The sequence below is a fragment of the Dipteris shenzhenensis genome, chromosome 16, assembly GCF_047967505.1.
Source record: "Dipteris shenzhenensis isolate YYH24624 ecotype China chromosome 16, Dip_SZ_1.0, whole genome shotgun sequence".
Classification (NCBI taxonomy): Eukaryota; Viridiplantae; Streptophyta; class Polypodiopsida; order Gleicheniales; family Dipteridaceae; genus Dipteris; species Dipteris shenzhenensis.
The window spans coordinates 20,317,173-20,324,878 of NC_141611.1; the positions used below are offsets into that span (position 1 = coordinate 20,317,173).

The 7,706-nt window shown below is 42.4% G+C and overlaps 1 pseudogene; it reads left to right on the forward strand.

Annotated features, from left to right (window-relative positions):
* The first annotated feature begins 1,419 nt into the window (after positions 1 to 1,419).
* On the forward strand, positions 1,420 to 3,929 carry LOC147892668 (pentatricopeptide repeat-containing protein At3g12770 pseudogene; annotated as a pseudogene).
* Positions 3,930 to 7,706: the final 3,777 nt, after the last annotated feature.

The window sequence follows — 7,706 nt, forward strand, 5'->3', positions numbered from 1 at the left end:
TAATCTATTGGCTTGGGACCACGACCCTAACTATGAGTATAGGCAGGGCATGGCATTCATACAAAGGATCCGTTTCTTCCACAATGAATACTTGGATTTCACTAGTGAGAAGGTTACCCTTCAATTCAAAATTCATTGTTGTCAAGAAACAGGTTTAGTTTTTTATGAGAATAAATGCTCTAATGCTATGAGGAGATATGACCAGTTCTTTCAACTGGCATTTAGATTAGGCCCAATTTGGGACATTCGAGAATAAATATTTGATATGTGGGAAAAAGGGAGAGGTGAAGGGATAGAAACAGTTGAAGGCCAAGGATGACCCCAATATTATTCTTAAAGGGTAGAGCAAAAGAGCAGATGTTACAATTAAGGCCCTTTCAAATGATATGAAGATCACGGTATGGAGACGTATGCAGGGTATCAAGGATGAAAGGGTCATCCAATCTACATTGGCCTGCGTTAAGGCACGAGAGCTCTCCATTGATGAGATGTCTTTGTATTTTGAAGAGAAAGCTTCTATACTCACTTTTTGAATGAGTTTATTTTCATTTATGTTTTTAAGATGTTTATGTATAGTTCAATATATAATTATTATTGGACAGGCATAAGACTTATATGAGAATGCAAGAGCAAATGATGGTCGAACTCAATGTACAAACTTGGGACTAGATTACCATAGATTATCTAGTGTCTAGTGCATTTGACTCTTTGAAGCCTACTCATATAATGCATATTCTCCGTAACACCATCTACTCCACACTGAAATCAAAATCTGCTACACTACTTCTACTAGACTACTACAATGAATGTAAATATCATAGCATCATTTCAAAAAGGAAAACATAGACTCGAACACAAGAAGATATACATGAACCGTTTCCAACAATAAATACCGACACGCCAACTTGAAAGTAGCAATTTCGTGCGTCAGAGCTTGACTTTTAACACTACAATTCAAACATCTACACAAAACCAACACACTTTCCATAGGCCCCTTACAGGGCCAACAAGACCCATTTAAACATTGTTATGAGTAAGTGAGACAATGTGTGAGGGACAATCCCATACACTTTCCATAGGCCCCTTGTGGGATAACGTGTAAAGGCCGGGTATTGAGATGGAGTGATAGTTGGTTAGTTCAGATCTGTCGTGAAAGATGCTGCAAATGTTATGGGAAAGAGTGATGTGGTGGTGGGTGATGCCTTAATCGATGCAGCTAAGTTTTTTCAGTCGATCACCCTTGCTATGACAGCGTAGGCCTAGGGTTTATTGGCCACTTTTTGTAATCTGGGTTTTGTTGGGTCTAACCAAGGCAGTTTATTATTATTATTGTTATTTGTAAAGTGAGATAACGTGTCTTCTTAAATACTGCGTATCCGTACTATATTTAAACACTACACATACCTAAGGCCTATTGCGATGTATGCAGAGGAAATTTGAGATTGTGCACGCATATTATGGACTGCAGCAGCAGCTTGCAGCTATCTCGGCCTGTAGGCTTAGTGGGTCGCCCACAAAGCTTACAGAAAGAGCATGGTTTCAACGGGGGTAATTCCTGCCAGGAGTCGAAAAATCCCCTTTGGCATCCACAAAGGCAAGTTGCTTGGATCCCTCCCTTCCGATTATCTTTCTCAGATTGCCAAATCCTTGCGAAAATGGGCAGAGCTTGCAGAAGAGGTACTTCACGAGCGCTCCAATGCCGCTCCATCTCACAGCCATTGCCTTGTGGTTGAAGAAGAAAAGCCTTGCACACGGCTTAACCAGTCTGTGTCTCATAACATAGAAAGTAATTTGGGTGACTATGCCATAGATCAACTGAACCGATCCAACTCTCCAGTGGGTTCTGATAACTACGCTTCCCTCTTGAGATATTGTGGCAATGCGAAGGCACTCTTGCATGGCAAGCAAGTCCATGACCACATCATCAAAAGTGGACTTGATAGGGATGCGTTTGTAGGGAGCCTAATTGTACAAATGTATGCAAAATGTGGGGCTATAGAAGATGCAAGTGCATGGTTTGCTGAAATGTATGAGCGAAATGTGTTTTCGTGGAACTTTTTAATTGGAGCGTATGTAGAGCTTGGCAAGGGCACTAAGGCTTGCCAACTCTTTCACGAGATGCAGCAGGATGGTGTGAACCCTGACAGGATCACCTTTCTCCATATGCTTTCTGCATGTGCCAGCCAAGCATCTGTGGAAGAAGGAAAGGAAATGCACGTCCACATAATAGATGGTGGCTTTGAGTCAGACATTATTGTGGCAAGTGCTCTTGTCAACATGTATGGCAAGTGTGGCAGCGTAGAGGATGCTCAGAAGATGTTTGACAGAATACCTGAACGGAACGTCATCTCCTGGAACGCTATCATTGCAGCACATGCACGTCGTGGTTTAGGCATGAAGGCTTTCGAGCTTTTTGCACAGATGCAGCAAGAAGGTGTGATGCCTGACAAAGTAACATTTCTGAGTGTCCTTGATGCTTGTGATAGCCGAGAAGCACTTCCTGAAGGCAAACAGGTTCATACACGAATCGTGTATGGTGGGTTGACTTCAGATGTAGTCGTAGCAACTGCTCTCATCGATATGTATGGAAAGTCTGGCAATGTAGAGGATGCATGGAGTGTTTTTGACAAATTGCATAAACGTGATGTGATATCGTGGAATGCCATGCTTGCAGTTTATGCTCGGCATGCACATGGTAGACATTGCCTCGAACTTTTTGACAAAATGCAAGTGGAAGGAATAATGCCAAGCAAGATCACATTTGTGAGCATCCTTGATGCATGTGCAAGCCAGGCTGCTATTGCAAAAGGTAAACATGTACATAAGCTCATTGTGCGTAGAGGGTTCCAAACAAATATTGTTGTGGCAACCGCACTTATCAATATGTATGGCAAGTGCGGTAGCCTAAAGAATGCACGGAGGGTCTTCAACAAAATGCCTGAGCGTGATATTGTTTCCTGGAATGTCATGATTGCGGTTTATGCCCGGCATGGATGGGGCAAAGAGGCCCTAGAAGTTTATGACCTTATGCAGCACAACCGAATGGCACCAGATAAGTTCACAATTGTCAGTCTTCTCACTGCATGTAGCCATGGTGGACTGGTGGATGAAGGTCGTCACTTTTTCAATTTTGCGAGTCGAGATCATAAAATAACATTGGCTGAAGAACATTATGATTGTATGATTGACCTACTTGGGCGGGCGGGTTGTTTGGATGAAGCAGAGCAATTGATCCACAAGATGCCATTCCCACCAACTATTTTGACGTGGACAACCTTGCTTGGCGCCTGCAGAAACCAAGTCGATGTAAAGCGTGGGGAACGTGTTGCAAAGCGCATTTTTGACCTTGATCCAATGTATCATGCACCATATGTTATGTTGTCCAATGTATATACTGCAGCTGGCATGGACAGTAAAGCAGAAAGAGTGCTCAAGAAAATGAAAGACATGGGTTTAAAGAAGCAGCCAGGCTGCAGCTGTATTGAGGTCAAGGGTAGGGTGCATGAATTCTTTGCTGATGACCACTCACACCCACAAAAAGAAGAGATATATGCTGAATTGCAAAGTTTGAATAGGCAGATGACGAAGGCAGGGTATGTTCCTGACACAAAGTTGCTTTTGCATAGTCTGGATAAGGGTAAGAAGCCCAAGCTCTCCAATCACAGTGAGAAGCTGGCCATTGCCTTTGGTCTTATCAGTACACCCTCTGGTTCACCTCTTCTTGTGACCAAGAATCTTCGGGTCTGTCATGACTGCCACTCTGCCACCAAGTTCATCTCCAAAATTACAGGTCGAAATATCGTTGTGAGAGATGCTAATCGCTTTCATCATGTAAAAGATGGAATTTGTTCATGTGCTGATTACTGGTGATACCAACCACATCAAATGTTACCTTTCTGTCAAATTTATCTTGAGCAGCTTATGCATGATAGTACAAAGCATTTTGGATCTTTTTGTATTTTTCTGAAAATTTGCTCTGTTCTTATTCTATTGTTTCCAACGTACATATTTTGACACAACTCACCCTAACCTTGTCACAATAATGATAGCTTTTGTATGCTTTGCCTTTCGTAAAGCGTCTGAGGAGTGTATGTTTAGTTTGTCTCAAGCACAGTTCTGTGTACCTAGCAAGCTGTGAATCAACACTTTTTCAAGAATATGAACCACGCAATCAAAAGCTCAGTAATACAACAAAGGGGTGGTCGATCACCATTTAAAAGTATTCTGAGTCATGCTGCACCTGACTTGCATTGAACCTTTTTGCACATCATTAGCTTCATGGTAGACTGCTATCAACTCTGCTCTTAAAAGGGTCCATTGCAGTAGTCACCTTATTGTGGTGCCCCTGATGATTGCTAATCTCTAGCTGGCAAGGATCTCTTTAATTGTCTTAGTATAGGGTTTCTTGTTTTGCTGAGGGTGTTAACCTTGCTAGTTATATAGCTGACAATTTTAGTTGCTTTGAATTCATAGGCAAAATGCACGTTGGAATGTGGTTACTGTGTCTCTACTTGATTTGAAAAATACTGATTCTGTTTATTGCCAATGAGGTTGGAGTGACAAAGTCAGATGATTTGCTATGTTCGTGTATTAAAGAATTGTGACGTAATGGCCAACTACATGATTTGTAATGACTTGGGAATATTTGTATGGATCTAAAATTAAGTTGATCATCATGAATTGAGAAATCTTGGTAATTCTTGGTAGTGCTAACAATGATAGTAACGATCTTGGAATTCTTTTGCTAGAACTTTACATTCTGCCAGAGAGAAGTCATGAGAAATCTTGGTAGTTAGTGTTAGTGCTAATGATCATAGTGACGACCTTGGAATCTATTGTATTCTTTTGGCAGGAAAGAGAGTCTCCCAGAGAAAAGTAAGAATGCAAATGACCTCTAAAGGTGTCTGCAGGCACCCACCATTATGGAAGATGCTTTAATGAACAAGTGGGTTGTACTAATGAGAAGTATTCTTTTGCCAGAGAAAGTTAAAGATCCAAAAGACCATCAAAGGTGTCTGCAGGCAACCATCATTATGGAAGATTCTTTAATGGATCAGTGGGTTGTACTAATGAGCTCTAATACTTTATACCATGGATTGCACCCTCTAATAGCACAGCTACTGAGGATGCTCAAGAGGCATTGAGAAAGCATCTTAGTGAGAAATTTCAACTAGAATGCGAGGATTATCTCCCTGTATGTCAACTCTACAATGTGGATCTGAAATTTAGAGGTATATTCTCTTATTTTCGTCTAGAGTGTAGATGTAGGGAAAGCAAAAACACACAACGTTGTCACATGAACACGTTTACACGATAGCCTCTCCATGTCACCCTGCTCATCTCTATCATTCACCTTGTTGCCTTGCTTCTGTACTCACTAGTGCTCTAATATATTCCAACATATTATTTGCACTCACTAGTACTCACAAGTGCTTGAATACATTCCAACATATTATTTGCACTCTCTCCCCTACCTCCAGTTGCATACCATAGTATCTTTTATTTCATCCGTGTGGAAATCTCTTATTTTCCTTTTTGTTGTGCAAAGCAGACCACATCTGAGATTTTCAATGAAAAGGAAGATGAGTCTGATGAGATCTGTACAAAAGGGGATGGGCAGATTCGGATTAGCCAGATGAGTAGAAAGTAGTGAAAGGAAAGGGGAAGAAGAGCGAGAGAGATGAAGGGAAGGTGAAGGTGAAGAGATAGGTAGGTACGAGAGAGAGAGAGAAAGAGAGAGAGAGAGAGAGAGATGTATTAACATCCGTGGGAGGCCTCGTAGGTGTAAGGGACAAACTACAAAATACGCCAAAGGGGAAAAACTCATACAAGCCTCAATGGGCTGGAGCAAAGGGTGCGCTAAGATCCTTGCTGAGTACTATGCTAATATAGAGAGCTCAGTAGCTTGAGCAAAAAACCAAGTACAAAACATGTACTAACTAAGTGAGGTAGACTCTGAGCTGGAACTCAAAAACCGAAGCTGGACTGTGGTGGCTCATGAGCGGTGAAAATGTCTCAGTTCTGCGTCTGAGGGGCTGTCTGACGCTGTGGTGGCAGAGGGGAGCATGGTCTCCTCGATCTCTGAACCCACTGGCTATATTCAGAGTGGCCCCTCGTCTCGGGCGGTCTCCTCTGAGGAAAGCTGTGATAGGCGGGTGGTCTCTGCATACTCTTGGAAATCCAGACTGCCCGCATATCAGCCAGCTCCTCCACCCTGCTGTGTCCTGGAGCTGACTGAAATGCATTAAATCTGACATGTATGTCACTCTGCTTGGTCAGCCTCTATATACTATGGTTTGGTGGACTCCTGCTGCTCTCTGATCTGTCGTAGTAGAGTCTCCTTGTGTCGGCACATCTCAAGCAGATAGAGCTCAATGCAGACCTGGTCAAAGAAGTGGATTAGTCGTGATAGTGGGCCAAATCCGCTCCCATTTTGGTAGAGGCAGTGGTATCATCTCATAGTAGGCTGGACATGCACAGAGAAAATGATCCTCTGTCTCAATCACTCCCAGTGTTCATTTTCATAGTTAGGGATGCATTATTGAACTTGTTTCTCACCATACATCATGCATGATGGTCAACATGTTGAAAGACCACACTCAATATCATGTGATTACATGTGCATAGCACTAACACATATAGAGTGCTATGAAAGAAAGGGTTAGATTCCATAGCCCTAACCCTAAATGGTTCAAGGCATGAAATTTATAGTTTTGGAGATGGCTTCAGTGGGTATAATTAGATACAAATGGTTGAGAAAAGTAAAGATAAAACAATGTTTGTCATGGAATGGGAAGTGTACGCTAGCATCATCATCATGACATTTCGATTGAAGAATGCACTACCAACATTCCAATCGTGGATTAGAAGCTCTTTGAACCATATCTGACCACATCCATGTGGGTGTTCCTAAATGACTTCAACATGTTCAAAAGGAAATTTGAGCACGTAGATGAGTTGTTGCGGGTGTACTTTGAGAAGTGTAGAAGCACCAGGTGTTATGCTCTAGCCGAGATAGCGTGACCTCGGAAAGATCGGTAGGCATTTTCTCTTAGATGACCAACTTTTGTAATAGTTAATGTGCCTAATTGAAATGGTCAAGAGAAGTAACTGCCAAGGTCCTAGGTGAGGGTGGAATGGCATTGACTAGGTAGTTCTGAGTGCTAAGGCCTAGGTGCACCTAAATGTGCAATATTGCCAAGGGGCAAGTGGGTTTCAATGTGCCCCAAGAGAGGGGTAAAAAGGTGCACCAAGTGGAGAGGCTATAATGATGACATTTGGCAAGGAGAACTATCTAGGGAATTGAGGGTCTCATGGATAAGTATGAAGGAAAATAACGAAGGAATGTACGTATCTGACGATCTACTATGCACGAGAATTTGGCTGGGTGGAACAACCGAATGCCATCGCCCGCGATTGATCTAACGAGATAGCGGGAAAAGAGATTCAGGCTATAGATAAAGTTGGTAACATTTGGTATCAGAGCCATTTGGGAAAAACGAATCACGATCATGAGAAAGAAGCGTGGCTGTAGTTGTGGGCAGAGAAGAATCGATTTCAAGATCGATGAAGCAGGTGATGCGACTAACATGCGACGGGCTGTTAGCGTGGAAAAACAGTCGCAGGTGACAGGTCAAAGAGCAGATGTCGACAAGAAGAATGATATCGCGACTGTTTTTTTTGGACTTGAAATCGGGATAGTGAGC